At 45.0% G+C, this 20,968-nt stretch overlaps 1 protein-coding gene across 2 annotated transcripts in view; it reads left to right on the forward strand.

Annotated features, from left to right (window-relative positions):
- Ent2 (Equilibrative nucleoside transporter 2) overlaps positions 1-20,968 on the forward strand; it is a 949,180-nt gene that overhangs the window by 187,583 nt on the left and 740,629 nt on the right. The window lies entirely within an intron of this gene.

The following is a 20,968-nucleotide window of genomic DNA, read 5'->3' on the forward strand; positions in this document are numbered from 1 at the left end:
AACAGTGAAGTCCCAGTGTAGTAATATTACGAGTTCTAGGGGAACTAGTAATAATAAGAACGAGATAGATATTGAAAAGCCAGGGACCTTGGGTGATAAAGACGGTAATAGGTTTAGTAGAAAAATAGAAATGAGCAGGAAGGGTAAAGAGAAAGGAGAGTCTTTCAATGTTTATTATGCTAATTGCCGTAGTGCTAGGAATAAGATGGACGAGTTGAGATTAGTTGCTAGTGTAGGTAACATTGATGTATTTGCCTTAACTGAGACGTGGTTTAATTCAAAAAGTCGGGACATGCCTGCGGAATGTCATATTCAGGGTTTTAAATTGTTCCAAGAAGATAGAAGTATTGGGAGGGGGGGGTGGGGTGGCATTGTACGTCCGAGATCGCTTGAACTGTTGCATAAAAACGGGTATTAAGTCTGAAGTAACACATACAGAGTCTGTTTGGATAGAATTTTCAGAGGGGCATGAAAAACTGATTTTAGGAGTGATATACCGTCCCCCTAACTTAGATAGGGACCAAGGGAAACTACTATGGGAGGAAATTGTTAAGGCCACAAGGCACGATAATGTAGTAATTCTAGGAGACTTTAACTTTAGTCATGTTGATTGGAATTTCTTGACTGGGAATTTAGAATCGTACGACTTCTTAGAAGTATTTCAGGATTGTTTTTTGAAGCAGTTTGTGACAGAACCTACAAGGGGAAATAACCTGCTTGACTTAGTTATGGCAAACAATGAATCCCTTGTTAATAATTTAGAAATTTCAGAGGAACTGGGTGCTAGCGACCACAAATCAATTACATTTAGCATTGAATGGAAGTACGATAGTAGCGATAACTCAGTAACAGTCCCAGATTTTCGCTTAGCAGATTACGATGGGCTTAAAGAACACTTATCATCTGTTGACTGGGGTAACGAAGAGAGCTATCAATATGACAGTTTTCTGAACACTATACATGCTGCTCAAAGAGCGTTTATCCCATATAAAGAAATTAGATCAAATAGAAATGACCCAAAATGGATGAATAATAGGCTCAAATATCTACTAGGGCATAAGAAAGGAATTTATAGGCGTATCAAAAGAGGTGAGGGTCATCTTATGAATCAGTATATTGACATTAAGAGGGACATTAAAAAGGGGATAAGAAAAGCTAAAAGGGACTATGAAATTAAAGTTGCTAGGGATTCTAAAACTAACCCAAAAAGTTTTTTCCAGGTCTATAGAACAAAAGTTAGAGATAAGATAGGTCCCCTTAAAAATAACTATGGGCACCTTACTGACAATGAGAATGAAATGTGCTTGATTTTAAATAATTATTTTCTCTCAGTTTTTACACAGGAAGACACTAACAATATTCCAGTAATTAATTTTTACAGTGGGCTAGAAGAAGATAAATTATGTAACATCACAGTCACTAGTGAGATGGTTGTGAGGCAGATAGACAGACTGAAGCAAAATAAGTCGCCGGGTCCTGATGAGGTTTTTTCAAGGGTTCTTAAGGAATGCAAAATGGAACTCTGTGAACCATTAACTAATATTTTTAATTTATCTCTTCAAACAGGTGTAGTGTCTGATATGTGGAAGATGGCTAATGTAACTCCTATTTTTAAAACAGGGGACAAGTCGTTACCGTCAAATTACCGCCCAATAAGCCTGACCTCAATTGTAGGCAAATTACTAGAGTCAATTATAGCTGAGATTATAAGAAGCCATCTCGATAAGCATAGCTTGATTAATGATACTCAGCATGGATTCACAAGAGGCCGGTCTTGTCTAACTAATTTATTAACTTTCTTCAGTAAAGCTTTTGAGGCTGTTGACCACAATAAAGAATTTGATATTATTTACTTAGATTTTAGTAAGGCTTTTGATAGAGTTCCGCACCATAGACTGTTAAAGAAAGTGGCAGCCCATGGCATTGGGGGAAAAGTGCTCTCGTGGATCGAGTCATGGCTCACTGACAGGAAGCAGAGAGTGTCCATAAATGGGGTTAAATCCGAGTGGGGATCTGTAACAAGTGGCGTTCCACAGGGATCAGTCTTGGGCCCGTTGTTGTTTATAATATATATCAATGATCTTGATGAGGGAATTACTAGTGATATGAGCAAATTCGCCGATGACACAAAGATAGGTAGGATAATTGATTCAAACGTAGATGTTAGGGAACTTCAGGAGGATTTAAACAAACTCTATTCTTGGTCAGAAAAGTGGCAGATGCAGTTCAATGTAGATAAGTGCAAGGTTCTGAAGCTTGGGAGTGCCCATAACCCTAGTACTTATAAATTAAATGATGTAGAACTTAGCCATACAGATTGCGAAAAGGACTTGGGGGTTATGGTGAGCAGCAACCTTAAACCAAGACAGCAATGCCTAAGCGTACGTAATAAGGCAAATAGATTACTGGGATTTATATCAAGAAGTGTAAGCAACAGAAGTCCAGAGGTCATACTGCAGCTTTATACATCATTAGTAAGGCCTCACCTTGATTATGCAGCTCAGTTCTGGTCTCCGTATTACAAAATGGACATAAATTCGTTAGAAAACATTCAGCGTAGGATGACTAAATTAATACATAGCATCAGAAATCTTCCTTATGAAGAAAGATTGAAGACTCTTAAGTTACATTCACTTGTTAGACGAAGAATGAGGGGAGACCTGATCGAAGTGTATAAGTGGAAGATAGGTATTAATAAAGGGGATATTAATAAGGTCTTGAGGATGTCTCTCCAAGAGAGAACCCGCAGTAATGGATTTAAATTAGATAAGTTTAGATTTAGAAAGGACATAGGAAAGTATTGGTTTGGAAATAGGGTAGTTGATGAGTGGAACAGTCTACCTAGTTGGGTTATTGAGGCTAGGACTTTGGGTAGTTTCAAATCTAGGTTGGATAAGTACATGAGTGGGAAGGGTTGGATTTGAGTGGGACTTTCACATCAGAGCTTATTTCTTGGGTAGCATTGAAAATTGGGTTGGGTAAATGTTTTGTTAGTGGGATGAATTGTAAAGGACCTGCCTAGTATGGGCCAGCAGGCCTCCTGCAGTGTTCCTCCTTTCTTATGTTCTTATGTTCTTATAAGCCGGGCTGTGGTGCCTCCGGTGGACTGGGTGCGACTAACTCCAACAGCCTCATAGTTCAGGCTGTCAATCAGAATTCCTAGTCTGGGATCGGGTATCAGGAGACCATATCTTGTGTCTTCAGCTTGCACCTGTGTCCCCTTGGCCCTGGTTCTCTTGATTCGGTCTGTCCCTGTCTGTCCTGACGGACAGGGAAAGACCCAATGAAATCTTAAATCAGGTCGCAGGTAAAAATGTCATTTTTTATTGATGAATTCCCAGGTGTGTCACAGGTGTATTACGGGTGTGTTGTAGATGTGTCACCAGTGTGTTATAGGTGTGTCACTGGTGTGTTACAGGTGTGCGGCACATGGGAAGGAAGAGTGTCCAGAGTTGAGCAGGAAGCAGTGACCTTCAGCCAGGTATATTTGTACACTCGTGTTGCAACACCGGCGCCTCCACCACCCACAACCAACCACCCATCTTCCACCACCCACAACCAACCACCCATCTTCCACCACCCACAACCCACCACCCATCTTCCACCACCCACAACCAACCACCCATCTTCCACCACCCACAACCCACCACCCATCTTCCACCACCCACAACCAACCACTCATCTTCCACCACCCACAACCAACCACCCATCTTCCACCACCCACAACCAACCACCCATCTTCCACCACCCACAACCCACCACCCATTTTCCACCACCCACAACCCACCACCCATCTTCCACCACCCACAACCAACCACCCATCTTCCACCACCCACAACCAACCACCCATCTTCCACCACCCACAACCAACCACCCATCTTCCAACACCCACAACCAACCACCCATCTTCCACCACCCACAACCAACCACCCATCTTCCACCACCCACAACCCACCACCCATTTTCCACCACCCACAACCAACCACCCATCTTCCACCACCCACAACCCACCACCCATCTTCCACCACCCACAACCAACCACCCATCTTCCACCGCCCACAACCAACCACCCATCTTCCACCACCCACAACCAACCACCCATCTTCCACCACCCACAACCAACCACCCATCTTCCACCACCCACAACCCACCACCCATCTTCCACCACCCACAACCAACCACTCATCTTCCAACACCCACAACCAACCACCCATCTTCCACCACCCACAACCCACCACCCATCTACCACCACCCACAACCAACCACCCATCGTCCACCACCCACAACCCACCACCCATCTTCCACCACCCACAACCAACCACTCATCTTCCACCACCCACAACCAACCACCCATCTTCCACCACCCACAACCAACCACCCATCTTCCACCACCCACAACCAACCACCCATCTTCCACCACCCACAACCCACCACCCATCTTCCACCACCCACAACCCACCACCCATCTTCCACCACCCACAACCAACCACCCATCTTCCACCACCCACAACCAACCACCCATCTTCCACCACCCACAACCAACCACCCATCTTCCACCACCCACAACCAACCACCCATCTTCCACCACCCACAACCAACCACCCATCTTCCACCACCCACAACCCACCACCCATTTTCCACCACCCACAACCAACCATCTTCCACCACCCACAACCAACCACCCATCTTCCACCACCCACAACCCACCACCCATCTTCCACCACCCACAACCAACCACCCATCTTCCACCACCCACAACCAACCACCCATCTTCCACCACCCACAACCAACCACCCATCTTCCACCACCCACAACCCACCACCCATTTTCCACCACCCACAACCAACCACCCATCTTCCACCACCCACAACCCACCACCCATCTTCCACCACCCACAACCAACCACCCATCTTCCACCTCCCACAACCAACCACCCATCTTCCACCACCCACAACCAACCACCCATCTTCCACCACCCACAACCAACCACCCATCTTCCACCACCCACAACCCACCACCCATCTTCCACCACCCACAACCAACCACTCATCTTCCAACACCCACAACCAACCACCCATCTTCCACCACCCACAACCCACCACCCATCTTCCACCACCCACAACCAACCACCCATCTTCCACCACCCACAACCCACCACCCACAACCCCCCACCCACAACCCACCACCCATCTTCCACCACCCTCAACCAACCACCCATCTTCCACCACCCACAACCAACCACCCATCTTCCACCACCCACAACCAACCACCCATCTTCCACCACCCACAACCAACCACCCATCTTCCACCACCCACAACCAACCACCCATCTTCCACCACCCACAACCAACCACCCATATTCCACCACCCACAACCAACCACCCATCTTCCACCACCCACAACCAACCACCCATCTTCCACCACCCACAACCAACCACCCATCTTCCACCACCCACAACCAACCACCCATCTTCCACCACCCACAACCAACCACCCATCTTCCACCACCCACAACCAACCACCCATCTTCCACCACCCACAACCCACCACCCATCTTCCACCACCCACAACCACCACCCATCTTCCACCACCCACAACCCACCACCCATCTTCCACCACCCACAACACACCACCCATCTTCCACCACCCTCAACCCACCACCCATCTTCCACCACCCACAACCCACCACCCATCTTCCACCACCCTCAACCCATCACCCATCTTCCACCACCCACAACCCACCACCCATCTTCCACCACCCTCAACCAACCACCCATCTTCCACCACCCACAACCAACCACCCATCTTCCACCACCCACAACCAACCACCCATCTTCCACCACCCACAACCAACCACCCATCTTCCACCACCCACAACCAACCACCCATCTTCCACCACCCACAACCAACCACCCATCTTCCACCACCCACAACCCACCACCCATCTTCCACAACCCACCACCCATCTTCCACCACCCACAACCCACCACCCATCTTCCACCACCCACAACCCACCACCCATCGTCCACCACCCTCAACCCACCACCCATCTTCCACCACCCTCAACCCACCACCCACAACCCACCACCCATCGTCCACCACCCACCACCCACCACCCAGCTTCCACCACCCACAACCCACCACCCTCAACCCACCACCCATCTTCCACCACCCTCAACCCACCACCCATCTTCCACCACCCACAACACACCACCCATCTTCCACCACCCTCAACCCACCACCCATCTTCCACCACCCACAACCCACCACCCATCTTCCACCACCCTCAACCCACCACCCATCTTCCACCACCCACAACCCACCACCCATCTTCCACCACCCTCAACCAACCACCCATCTTCCACCACCCACAACCAACCACCCATCTTCCACCACCCACAACCAACCACCCATCTTCCACCACCCACAACCAACCACCCATCTTCCACCACCCACAACCCACCACCCATCTTCCACCACCCACAACCCACCACCCATCTTCCACCACCCACAACCCACCACCCATCTTCCACCACCCACAACCCACCACCCATCGTCCACCACCCTCAACCCACCACCCATCTTCCACCACCCTCAACCCACAACCCACCACCCATCGTCCACCACCCACAACCCACCACCCATCTTCCACCACCCTCAGCCCACCACCCATCTTCCACCACCCACAACCCACCACCCACAACCCACCACCCATGACCCATTTCTCTTCTACCACCCACGACCACTGTAACCCCCCACTACCGGGTTGATAATGTGATCGGTCATGCTGTTGGTGCCCCACAGCCTGGCTGATCAGGAACTGACTTTAGGAACTTATCCAGTTACTTCTTGAAGACATGTGTTGAATGGTTTGAAAAACCGACAAGTTGAAGATTGAGACACTTATGCAGCATATGGGAATCTTTATTCAGGAAACGTTTCGCCACACAGTGGCTTCATCAGTCCAATACAAAGAGGAAGGCGTAAGGAGAGGAGGAGTATGAGGTAATCAGTCCCTCAACCTGGGGATCTCTTGGTAATACCTCTTATGTGATCACACGACCAAAATTAAAGTCTATTGGCACAGTTTTTCACCCATCAATGGACTTAATTGATATATTTAATAAAGCCCATTCATGGGCGAAACGTGGACACCACCGCATTGTTTTTTTTTATCACATGTCGCCATTGCTACATCATTCAGTAAAAAAAAAATAAAAGTGAGTTTATTTTCCAAATCATAATGGCATGGGTGTCCCAGTCACACTTTCATTCACCTGAGGTTCAGTTGTACCTATATTGACGTCAATTACAAACTCTTCGTGTATTGCTCTTGTGTCGACGTCTCGTGATATTTAATCAGATTCAGTTTATTTTCAGTACTTTTTGTTTCTTTTTATCATTTAAGTTGATGTTGTTTGTGGTGTTCTACGTCATCGTCTAAGTTATACTTTGCAGTAAGGGACAAGTTATTTAATTACTTATGATTGCTTTTACCAAGAGAGAGAGAGAGAGAGTTATACACAGATATGTAAATATTTACATATAAACTCACCACTAAACTAGAATTCCTTCACAACAGTCGTGTAAGATTATTGTTGTCATCTGTACACCATAGTCACTTACGGAGGGGTTGGGGGAAAGATCAGGTGAACGTTTTAAAGGATGGTGTGAAAACTTGGCAACTCAGATATATGTAGACGTAGGAACCCTTTAATAAAACGACGTTTGGTCCAGTCAAATGAATACGTCACTCCTTCCCTATATGGTCTTCGGTCAGGTGCTAAGGTTGGGTCAGGTGAGAGGAGAGGTACAGGTGTGATGTGAGAGATAGGGTCAGGTGCTAAGGTTGGGTCAGGTGAGAGGAGAAGTACAGGTGCGATGCGAGTTGCTGAGTAAGCTGTCAGGTGATGATGAATGAGGTGTCAGGAAGGGAGGGAGGAGTATTAGTATGACTAGGCTTCCGCGGACTGCGATGTTCTAAAGTGGGAAGGCAGGTAAAGTTGTGTAGGCAACACAGTGTAATGTCCCATGTTGTCTGAAACCTACATGATGGCTGCCTCAAGGCACTTTCCCTTGTTCATGTCACTCTCGCCTCTTTTGTCATTTTTACCTGTTCTTGTCACTCAACTGTTCATGTTTTTGTCATTTTTTCGCTGTTCTTGTTACTCTCGCCTGGTCATGTCACTCTGACTTATTCTTATGACTGGTGCAGGATCTTCCAGTCAAATCCATGAAGCGTGAATAGCGACTCCTATACGTTACATGCTAAGTAGCTACTGTCACTTGTCCAGGGCATAAACCCTGTCGATACAAGATGATCATTAAAACTACCTTTCACCTGTTTATCACCAGTCAAGAATTCTTTAAACCCTAAAATAGTGAGTAAATTGTCAGCATAACTACACAGTATATATACACGTGACGGTGTATATATACTGTGTAACTCACAGCATCGAGGGTGGTTGTTATTGTTATGTTGTTATTTGTATGTTAAAGAATAAAATACCGTATGTTATTTTATTAAGATAGGGGTTTTATTTTATTTAGTCAATGATTGTGTTATTTTTCTCTGGGGAGTTAATTCCTTATATTCCTGGGTTGTAATTACACACCTAGCCTTTTATCCGTCTATGATTTAAATAGCCATTCACCATGTACAGTATCTCCTTAATTTCAAGACACTAACTGCAGTGTGAGGATTTACATTAATATTTTTTTCAGTGCATTACATTCAAGGATGGTTTTTGTCGTGTCAGCGAGTTATGGTCAGATTAAGGGGACGATTACTCGTTTAGACTGTGCAGGAAGAGTGAGTAATGATCTGGCTTCAGTTTTCCTAGTATCGTGCTGTGGGGGGTTCTGGCTCTGTGTAGGGTTGTAGCTCCCACACGTAGGCATATTCAGTACACGGTTTCAAGAGTAGGTATGACGTAGGTTACAGCTCACGCTTCCTGCTGTCACTAACACTATCCTTCCTCACAATACCTACCACTGTTACCACTTCTGTCACTATCAGCGTTTGGGAAGCAGGACTAGAAAGCAGAAATAGGTGAGGACGAAAGGTAAAAAATGGTAATTAAAGTGGACGAACGCTGGAGTGGGACTGCTGCAGTAAGTGCTGGAAACCAGAGCAGAAATTAGCAGACAAATGCAGTAATTTTGGGTGAGAGATGTAAAAAAAAAAACTTTACCTGAAAAGATATGTTCGTGAAATGATGCTGGGGCCACTCTGAGGTAGTTATAGAAAGCGAGACAACTGGGAGGAGAAGGAAGAGAAGGAGGAGGATTAGAAGAAGAAAAAGGATTAGGAGGAAGAGATAAAGATTTGGAGGAGGAAAAGGTCAGTTGGGTGAGAGGTAATCTGCCATTTTGGCCATCATTTTCTTGATTAATAATAGGATGGTGTGGCTACGGCTGCTGCCTGTTTGTCTTGAGGACGGAGATACAGGGCCAAGGGCCTCACACCACACGCTCAAGGAATTATACACCATTGACAAGGGATTATATAACATTTCCCAGGATTATATGCCATTAACAAGGGATTATATGTCGTCCACAGGAATTATGAACCATTAGCAGGATTATATGTCATTAGAAAAGAGTTATATACCTTGACAAGTACTATATAGCATTGATAAAGACTTTTAAAATAGTAATGACAATATATATATATATATATATATATGTCGTCCTTTCTAAAAAAAATTCTTATACGATTAAAGATATATTTTTTTCATTAATGTTAATGTAAAAAATTTTAATTTTGCACCAAAAGAATCTTAGAAAACTTACCTAACCTTATTATAACAAGCGCAATTTATTTTAGCCTAACCCAACTAAATATATTTTAGATACGTTTACAATAATTTAATACTAAACAAACACAATGAAATATATTTGTTTCGTTAGTTTCAGAATAAATTTGACGAAATTATTGCATACACAAATTTTCACTTGTCCTATATGGCAAGATGAGCGTTGCAATTTAAGCCAAGATCGCAAGTTCTGCCTATTCGGCACGACATATATATATATATATATATATATATATATATATATATATATATATATATATATATATGAATATATATATAAATAGTGCAGAAATGTACTCCAAAACATTATGAGTCAGGTGGCAAGACTTACAAGTAAGATCTACGCACTGATGAACCGGAGACTTGATTATGGTTAATAACTGGCAGAGCAGAGAGAATTAAGCCCCGAGGAATGAGCAACGGACGATGGAATATACCAGACGAGGGACCTAGGGGAGGACGAGGGAATATACCAGACGAGGGACCTAGGGGAGGACGAGGGAATATACCAGACGAGGGACCTAGGGAAGGACGAGGGAATATACCAGACGAGGGACCTAGGGGAGGACGAGGGAATATACCAGACGAGGGACCTAGGGAAAGACGAGGGAATATACCAGACGAGGGACCTAGGGGAGGACGAGGGAATATACCAGACGAGGGACCTAGGGGAGGACGAGGGAATATACCAGACGAGGGACCTAGGGAAGGACGAGGGAATATACCAGACGAGGGACCTAGGGAAGGACGAGGGAATATACCAGACGAGGGACCTAGGGGAGGACGAGTATTAACCATGTTGGGTGATCTAGCCTCCAAAAAAATAAAAACACCCTTGTGTTTCTACACGTTGGCAATCATGTCGGAAGATCTTGCATGCAAAGAACACATTAGAGTTGCTATCACAGTTGCAAGGGAAAAGCTAGGCTAGATAACCCCACTGAAATAAGAGGTATGCCAGGCTAGTGATAAAACTCTTGAAGGCACTCTTGCTCTCTAGACTGTAATGTCACTCTTCGATAACACTTGTATTTAAGGAATACAAAGTTACGCATTTAAAAATTGGACAGAAAATTCCCTTCTCGTATAAATTTAAAAAACAAATCTCTCAGATCTCCTTTATGTGCCATTTTGTATCTCTTCCCTGGCTAGATGTCTCACCTTATCTCACTCATGGGTAAATGTACCATCATATCTCTCCCCTGGCTAGATGTCTCACCTTGTCTCTCACAGGACTAAATGTACCATCTTAAACATAATTTTTAGAGGCGTGAACGGGTAAGCCAGCGGAAGGCCTTGGCCAGATGACCTGTCTCCAGTTGTGAGTCATTGTATGACTTAGACCCGCTTCAGGAAGCACTTGTTGTGTTCTTCAAAATCTCTACTGACTTCGTGAAGGAATCGTTTACACCCACCAAAGGGTTTTTTATCAGCTGGTAAAGCCCATGATGGGCGAAACGTTGTCCCTAATGAAGTTACCTTGCTTGACACCATATGTCTTTTACACATTTGTGTAAAACCTCCTAGTGTTTATTTCTCTTAAATGGTTGATTTGAGTAAAGGTATTTATCTAGGTTAATATTAAGGTAATGGATAAGAGACATGTACATCACCTGTGTATCTTTTCGCCAGTCAGCGTCTCTATCCGTTCAATACACAGGTTATTTGAAGGTGTTGACATTGGAGACAGTGGGAGACGAGGTAATCAGTCCCTCAGCCTGGCTAAAGGCGTTCACCACTGTAGTCTTGATGAATCTGAAGCATTGGCAAGGAGACAGTCGCTTATATAAGAGACGAGGTGCAGCAGTAGAAGACATCATCACCGTGGGGCGGGGCCCACCAGTGCAAGTAGGTCGTGGCCAGGAGCTGCACCAGACTTGAGCTCACACATTGAAGAATTTATTCTCTGTGCTAAGATAATTTTAATCATATATTTCACATGTTTACCACATCCTAAAGTGGGAATATTTGGCTTCTTAGGTGTTAAATCGTTTCCCTGTAAAGTTAAATTAGGTTTTAAAACTGTATCAGGTCACTTTTTTGTAGTATCTGTGCTCCAGTTCCCCGAATTAAGCCTGAATGCCTTCCACATCCCCTCCCCCAGGCGCTGTATAATCCTCCGGGTTTAGCGCTTCCCCTTGATTATAATAATAATAATGTAGTACAGAATAACGGTTAATTTTTTTTAATTCTTCACATAAAAAACGTAGTTAATAACTCACATTTTTTTATTTCAGTCAGTAATAAGTTTTCTTTAATCAGCCAACAGACCCCAAACGGGTTTAGCGTTTTTCCCCCATGAATGTAATAATCACGGACTGGCAACTTTTTTTTTGTGAAAAAAGTTAGTTCCCTTGTGAAATTAAAAAAAAAAAAGTGTCTATCTCAAGCCAAAACATTTCTTTCTTAAAAACGTTTCCTTCTCAAAATGAAACGTTTCCTCCTGAAGCTAACACGTTTCCTTCTCCAGCTAAAACATTTTTTTGATCGCCTGTGTGATTCTTCCGCCAATTTACTTGTAACTTATTTCTTTATGATTTAGTAAGGTTTTAGTGCACTTCGTTAATGTAATTCCTTGTTGTATTGTGTTTAACACAAAGGTAACCAATTACATTCTCTCTCCTCAGGTAAGAAGCAGCAGTATCCCCCTGAAATTGTGTAGAAGCACTGTCAGGCTACAAGCTACAAGCTGAGATTGTGTAGCAGCACTGTCAGGCTACAAGCTACAAGCTGAGATTGTGTAGCAGCACTGTCAGGCTACAAGCTACAAGCTGAGATTGTGTAGCAGCACTGTCAGGCTACAAGCTACAAGCTGAGATTGTGTAGCAGCACTGTCAGGCTACAAGCTGAGATTGTGCAGCAGCACTGTTAGGCTACAAGCTATAAGCTGAGATTGTGTAGCAGCACTGTCAGGCTACAAGCTATAAGCTGAGATTATGTAGCAGCACTATCAGGCACAAGCTATAAGCTGAGATTGTGTAGCAGCACTGTCAGGCTATAAGCTGAGATTGTGTAGCAGCACTGTCAGGCTATAAGCTGAGATTGTGTAGCAGCACTGTCAGGCTACAAGCTATAAGCTGAGATTGTGTAGCAGCACTATCAGGCTACAAGCTACAAGCTGAGATTATGTAGCAGCACTGTCAGGCTACAAGCAATAAGCTGAGATTGTGTAGCAGCACTGTCAGGCTACAAGCAATAAGCTGAGATTGTGTAGCAGCACTGTCAGGCTACAAGCTATAAGCTGAGATTGTGTAGCAGCACTATCAGGCTATAAGCTGAGATTGTGTAGCAGCACTGTCAGGCTACAATCTATAAGCTGAGATTGTGTAGCAGCACTATCAGGCTACAAGCTACAAGCTGAGATTATGTAGCAGCACTGTCAGGCTACAAGCTATAAGCTGAGATTGTGTAGCAGCACTGTCAGGCTATAAGCTGAGATTGTGTAGCAGCACTGTCAGGCTACAAACTATAAGCTGAGATTGTGTAGCAGCACTGTCAGGCTACAAGCAATAAGCTGAGATTGTGTAGCAGCACTGTCAGGCTACAAGCAATAAGCTGAGATTGTGTAGCAGCACTGTCAGGCTACAAGCTATAAGCTGAGATTGTGTAGCAGCACTATCAGGCTATAAGCTGAGATTGTGTAGCAGCACTGTCAGGCTACAAGCTATAAGCTGAGATTGTGTAGCAGCACTATCAGGCTACAAGCTACAAGCTGAGATTATGTAGCAGCACTGTCAGGCTACAAGCTATAAGCTGAGATTGTGTAGCAACACTGTCAGGCTACAAGCAATAAGCTGAGATTGTGTAGCAGCACTATCAGGCTGCAAGCTATAAGCTGAGATTGTGTAGCAGCACTATCAGGCTATAAGCTGAGATTGTGTAGCAGCTCTGTCAGGCTACAAGCTATAAGCTGAGATTGTGTAGCAGCACTATCAGGCTACAAGCTACAAGCTGAGATTGTGCAGCAGCACTGTCAAGCTATAAGCTGAGATTGTGTAGCAGCACTGTCAGGCTACAAGCTATAAGCTGAGATTGTGTAGCAACACTGTCAGGCTACAAGCAATAAGCTGAGATTGTGTAGCAGCACTATCAGGCTGCAAGCTATAAGCTGAGATTGTGTAGCAGCACTATCAGGCTATAAGCTGAGATTGTGTAGCAGCTCTGTCAGGCTACAAGCTATAAGCTGAGATTGTGTAGCAGCACTATCAGGCTACAAGCTACAAGCTGAGATTGTGCAGCAGCACTGTCAAGCTATAAGCTGAGATTGTGTAGCAGCACTGTCAGGCTACAAGCTATAAGCTGAGATTGTGTAGAAGCACTGTCAGGCTACAAGCTACAAGCTGAGATTGTGCAGCAGCACTGTCAAGCTATAAGCTGAGATTGTGTAGCAGCACTATCAGGCACAAGCTATAAGCTGAGATTGTGTAGCAGTACTATCAGGCTACAAGCTACAAGCTAAGATTATGTAGCAGCACTGTCAGGCTACAAGCTGAGATTGTGTAGCAGCACGATCAGGCTACAAGTGTGGGGAAGCTATATCTGGCTATAAGAGAGTGGAGCAGCCATATCCGGCTAAGTGTGAGGCGCAATTTCTGAGCGATCTGGGGCTGGAATGGATTGGTCCAGGACCTGAAAGCTCTTGAGGTAAGACCTTTCAAGACTGGAATTTCCGTTTATGTTGCTGCTGTTCTCTGTTGTTAATAATAATAATAATGATAATAATAATAATATTAATAATAATAATAATATTCCTTTGATGCTAGTGACGGGTTCTTGATCCACTGGAACTGCAATCTCATACTCCCGACCGAACCCTGATTACTTTCTCTCTCTCTCTCTCTCTCTCTCTCTCTCTCTCTCTCTCTCTCTCTCTCTCTCTCTCTCTCTCTCTCTCTCTCTCTCTCTCTCTCGCTCAGGCGCTGTGCCACCCATGTGTTTTTGGTATTACTGGGTAAACCCTAAAACATACAGCTTGGGGTTTATAATAACAGAACTGCAACTCTTGAGGGTCACACTGTTGGTAAAGAAAGATAGTATATAAACATCGGTAATAGATACCGATAAATTGGTTTAGAAACACACGTGAGCAAACACTAGGACATATTTATTAGAAGACGTTTCGGTCCTGGGACCTTGTGTTTGCTCACGTGTCTTTCTAATCCAGAGAAAAGCAGACAAATGCAGTACAATGCGATCCTTTATTGACTACGTTTCGCCCACATAGCGGGCTTTATCAGGTCACAAACAGGGGACTCAGGTGGAGAATGTTAAGAAGGTTAGATTTGAGGACACTATGTTCTCTATATATATTCATGTACTCTTTATCCAGCCACTGTGTGGGCGAAACGTTGTCAAGGATCACATTCAACTGCATTTGTGTCAATTTTTCCATCTTGTGGGGATTTTTCTCCCATTTATCTCCATAATGGTAAAGTTTTACGATTTCGGGAATCGTGTTGACGGTGGAGTCTTTAAGTCGAACATGACTCGGGGGTCTTGAAGACATACACGAACATCAGCCTAGTGAATCGCAACTTTCTCTTCCTCATACACGACTTCTAGACCCAGTCAGTATTTCGGTAGCCATGGCCCCTTTAGTCCTCTTCTCCGCCTGTCAGTCATGTATCACACAGATGTCTTCCTCCAGCCGTGCTTGGAGATGAGAACGGAGAGCTTCGGCTCTGGTGGACGGCTGATGCTGCAGCACTTGTGGATCCGTTTCCACGCCTGCCTGTTGCTTTCCTGATCCAGGCTTATCCCCAGTAAGCTCCAACGACACCAAATCTCCAAGCTATCGATTTCCACTCACGTTTTATTTTCTGTTTGTTTTTAATTTTTTTGCATTTCTGTGACCGCACGCACTATTTGCATATATGCTAGATGTTTATCAGTGGATTTACTGTCCTGTGCTTCTCTCGGAAATAACAAGCTGTCACAGTGAGCGTAATCGATCTGTCAGCTCGCCGCTTCAGCGTTCACATAATTAATGCAGATGACTGGTTCAGAGAACCATCAAGTTGATAAATTAGACACATGAGCAACATTTGGGTGTCTTTATTGTGGAAACGTTACGCCACACAGTGGCTTCATCAGTCCAATACAAAGAAGAATAGTGAAGAGCAGAAGATTGAGGTAATCAGTCCCTCAGCCTACAGTCCATGTAATCAGTCCATCAAGATTGATGGGCTGATGACATCGATTCCTGGCTGAGGGACTGATTACCTCAATCTCGTTCTGATCTTCACTATACTTCCTTGTATTGGACTGATGAAGCCGCTGTGTGGCGAAACGTTTCCACAATAAAGATACCCACATGTATCTACTTTATCATCCACATTATTAATATGATACTGCACAAAATGCTCCACATAACGATGGACTTAACACTAAATATACATAACCTGTCAACTCTTCTTATAACACTTGTATACTGATCTACCAAGACTGACGGAGAGATAACGTCAGAACTACCACTAGATACTCGTTTATTCGACTGAAGAATCCCGTTGTGCAGGTGAAATGTTTCAGAAATAACGATACCCAAACGTGTCTTATTTTTTCGACTTGTATGCTGTATAAGCTAGAAATTATCGTTATTTCTTGGTTAGCGAAGCCTGGTCAAGGACCGGGCGGCGGGGGCGTTGACCCCCGGAAACACCCTCCAGGTATACTTTACCTCAATTATCTTCTAACGCTTGTTGCACTTCCATGGTGTCTATGTCGTAACTGTTGCAGGTCGTTGCATCTGTTTGAACTTCAAACCTCTCCATTTGCAGGATGGTACACACACTCCCTGACCTCCCTCCAACCTCCCGTCATATCCGCCAGGGTTCCGCTACTCACACGCCCTTGACCCCCACTATTATACAGTGAGAGATGTGGAGAAAGACACTGAGGAAGCCATGAGAGGCTTTTTCAGCCCTGATAAAGTGACTCGTGGCGAAACGTTTCCTCTAATAAATGTCCTGAACTGTCAATAAGTGTCCTTTTCCACATCTTGCTGGTATCACCAGACCATTTTTCACAATAAAAGGTGTATAGTGTTCACTGTATATATACCGCAAGTTATTTTAAGTTTTATGTGAGGGATCTTAATATCCAGGTGTATGGTTTAAGTTCAGTTAAACCAACCTAGACCACTGGAGCAGCTCAGTGACTTATATTAAACCAGTCTAGACCCCTGGATCAGTCCAGTGGCTCAGATCAAACCAGTCTAGACTCCTGGATCAGTCCAGTGACTAGGTTTGTTTCTAGACCCCTGGATCAGTCCAGTGGCTCAGATCAAACCAGTCTAGACTCCAGGAGCAGCCTAGTGACTCAGATCAAACCAATCTAGACTCCTGGATCAGTCCAGTGGCTCAGATCAAACCAGTCTAGACTCCAGGAGCAGCCTAGTGACTCAGATCAAACCATTCTAGACTCCTGGATCAGTCCAGTGGCTCAGATCAAACCAGTCTAGACTCCAGGAGCAGCCTAGTGACTCAGATCAAACCAGTCTAGACCCCTGGATCAGTCCAGTGGCTCAGATCAAACCAGTCTAGACTCCAGGAGCAGCCTAGTGACTCAGATCAAACCAATCTAGACTCCTGGATCAGTCCAGTGACTAGGTTTGTTTAACAATTCAGAAATTAGTGAGCTGTAATGCCTGCCAAAATGGCAGTCCTGTTGGCACGACAGCCTGCCTCGCGAGCTACCATGAGGTGGTGCTGGTGAGTCTACCATGAGGTGGTGCTGGTGAGTCTACCATGAGGTGGTGCTAGTGAGTCTACCATGAAGTGGTGCTAGTGAATCTACCATGAGGTGGTGCTAGTGAGTGTACCATGAGATGGTACTAGTGAATCTACCATGAGGTGGTGCTAGTGAGTGTACCATGAGGTGGTGCTAGTGAGTGTACCATGAGGTGGTGCTAGTGAGTGTACCATGAGATGGTACTAGTGAGTCTACCATGAGGTGGTACTAGTGAATCTACCATGAGGTGGTGTTAGTCTACATAAGGTGGTGCTAGTGAGTCTATCATGAGGTGGTGCTGGTGAGTCTATCATGAAGTGGTGCTAGTGAGTGTACCATGAGGTGGTGCTAGTGAGTGTACCATGAGGTGGTGCTAGTGAGTCTACATGAGGTGGTGCTAGTGAGTCTACATGAGGTGATGCTAGTGAGTCTACATGAGGTGGTGCTAGTGAGTCTACATGAGGTGGTGCTAGTGAGTCTACCATTAGATGGTGCTAGTGAGTCTACATGAGGTGATGCTAGTGAGTCTACCATTAGATGGTGCTAGTGAGTATACATGAGGTGGTGCTAGTGAGTCTACATGAGGTGATGCTAGTGAGTCTACCATTAGATGGTGCTAGTGAGTCTACATGAGGTGGTGCTAGTGAGTCTACACGAGGTGGTGCTAGTGAGTCTACATGAGGTGATGCTAGTGAGTCTACCATTAGATGGTGCTAGTGAGTCTACATGAGGTGGTGCTAGTGAGTCTACATGAGGTGGTGCTAGTGAGTCTACATGAGGTGATGCTAGTGAGTCTAACATTAGATGGTGCTAGTGAGTCTACATGATGCTAGTGAGTCTACCATTAGATGGTGCTAGTGAGTCTACATGATGCTAGTGAGTCTACCATTAGATGGTGCTAGTGAGTCTACATGAGGTGATGCTAGTGAGTCTACCATTAGATGGTGCTAGTGAGTCTACATGAGGTGGTGCTAGTGAGTCTACATGAGGTGGTGCCAGTGAGTCTACATGAGGTGATGCTAGTGAATCTACATGAGGTGATGCTAGTGAGTCTACATGAGGTGATGCTAGTGAGTCTACATGAGGTGGTGCCAGTGAGTCTACATGAGGTGATGCTAGTGAGTCTACATGAGGTGATGCTAGTGAGTCTACATGAGGTGGTGCTAGTGAGTGTACATGAGGTGGTGCTAGTGAGTCTACATGAGGTGGTGCCAGTGAGTCTACATGAGGTGATGCTAGTGAGTCTACATGAGGTGATGCTAGTGAGTCTACATGAGGTGATGCTAGTGAGTCTACATGAGGTGGTGCCAGTGAGTCTACATGAGGTGATGCTAGTGAGTCTACATGAGGTGATGCTAGTGAGTCTACATGAGGTGGTGCTAGTGAGTCTACATGAGGTGGTGCTAGTGAGTCTACATGAGGTGGTGCTAGTGAGTCTACATGAGGTGGTGCTAGTGAGTCTACATGAGGTGGTGCCAGTGAGTCTACATGAGGTGATGCTAGTGAGTCTACATGAGGTGGTGCTAGTGAGTCTACATGAGGTGGTGCTAGTGAGTCTACATGAGGTGGTGCTAGTGAGTCTACATGAGGTGGTGCTAGTGAGTCTACATGAGGTGGTGCCAGTGAGTCTACATGAGGTGATGCTAGTGAGTCTACATGAGGTAATGCTAGTGAGTCTACATGAGGTGATGCTAGTGAGTCTACATGAGGTGGTGCCAGTGAGTCTACATGAGGTGATGCTAGTGAGTCTACATGAGGTGATGCTAGTGAGTCTACATGAGGTGGTGCTAGTGAGTGTACATGAGGTGGTGCTAGTGAGTCTACATGAGGTGGTGCCAGTGAGTCTGCATGAGGTGATGCTAGTGAGTCTACATGAGGTGATGCTAGTGAGTCTACATGAGGTGATGCTAGTGAGTCTACATGTGGTGCCAGTGAGTCTACATGAGGTGATGCTAGTGAGTCTACATGAGGTGATGCTAGTGAGTTTACATGAGGTGGTGCTAGTGAGTCTACATGAGGTGGTGCCAGTGAGTCTACATGAGGTGGTGCCAGTGAGTCTACATGAGGTGATGCTAGTGAGTCTACATGAGGTGGTGCTAGTGAGTCTACATGAGGTGGTGCTAGTGAGTCTACATGAGGTGATGCTAGTGAGTCTACATGAGGTGGTGCTAGTGAGTCTACATGAGGTGGTGCCAGTGAGTCTACATGAGGTGATGCTAATGAGTCTACATGAGGTGGTGCTAGTGAGTCTACATGAGGTGGTGCTAGTGAGTCTACATGAGGTGGTGCCAGTGAGTCTACATGAGGTGATGTTAGTGAGTCTACATGAGGTGATGCTAGTGAGTCTACATGAGGTGATGCTAGTGAGTCTACATGAGGTGATGCTAGTGAGTCTACATGAGGTGATGCTAGTGAGTCTACATGAGGTGATGCTAGTGAGTCTACATGAGGTGATGCTAGTGAGTCTACATGAGGTGGTGCTAGTGAGTCTACATGAGGTGGTGCTGGTGAGTCTACATGAGGTGATGCTAGTGAGTCTACATGAGGTGATGCTAGTGAGTCTACCATGAGGTGGTGCTAGTGAGTCTACATGAGGTGGTGCTAGTGAGTCTACCATTAGATGGTGCTAGTGAGTCTACATGAGGTGGTGCTAGTGAGTCTACATGAGGTGGTGCTAGTGAGTCTACATGAGGTGGTGCTAGTGAGTCTACATGAGGTGGTGCTAGTGAGTACCATGAGGTGATGTTAGTGAGTCTACCATGAGGTGGTACTAGTGAGTGTACATTAGGTGGTTCTAGTGAGCGTACCATGAGATGGGACTAGTGAGTGTACCATGAGGTGCTAGTACCACTGTACACTCCAGGGATGATCACACTCCTCACCAACGTTCAGATAGACACGCTGACCTACATTACTCCTGGACCTTGATACATAAGTTCTCACACTGTGCTTCCTAATTACTCCCGTTTACAATAAACATTATTTACAACAATAATATTGCCTGTTATTTAAATCACGATAATTACCTCTGAGCTTTTTAGATGCAACTGGACCCATAATTTACTATGATACAGAAGATCGTTATTTAGAACGTAGATGTGAACAATTTTAATATGCCAGCGTTGCAGTAAATAGTAATTTACATATTCTTGTATTCTCTAAGAATTGTATTTTTTCATTAGACATTAGACATTATTGTCTAATGTCTAATGTTAATGTTCGCAAGTATTTTCTAATTCTAAATTCCAAACTCCTGATACGCTGAAAGAGGAAACAAGAGAAAACTCGATGAGTATCAGAGGTCCCCGACTCTTCAACGCGCTCCCTTAGTACGTAAGGGGAATTACCAAGAAACATCTGGCTGTCTTCAAGAGAGAATTAGACAAGTTCATCCAATCAGTCCGCAACTAGCTGGTCCATGT

Source organism: Cherax quadricarinatus, chromosome 56 (genome assembly GCF_038502225.1).
Source record: "Cherax quadricarinatus isolate ZL_2023a chromosome 56, ASM3850222v1, whole genome shotgun sequence".
NCBI lineage: Eukaryota > Metazoa > Arthropoda > Malacostraca > Decapoda > Parastacidae > Cherax > Cherax quadricarinatus.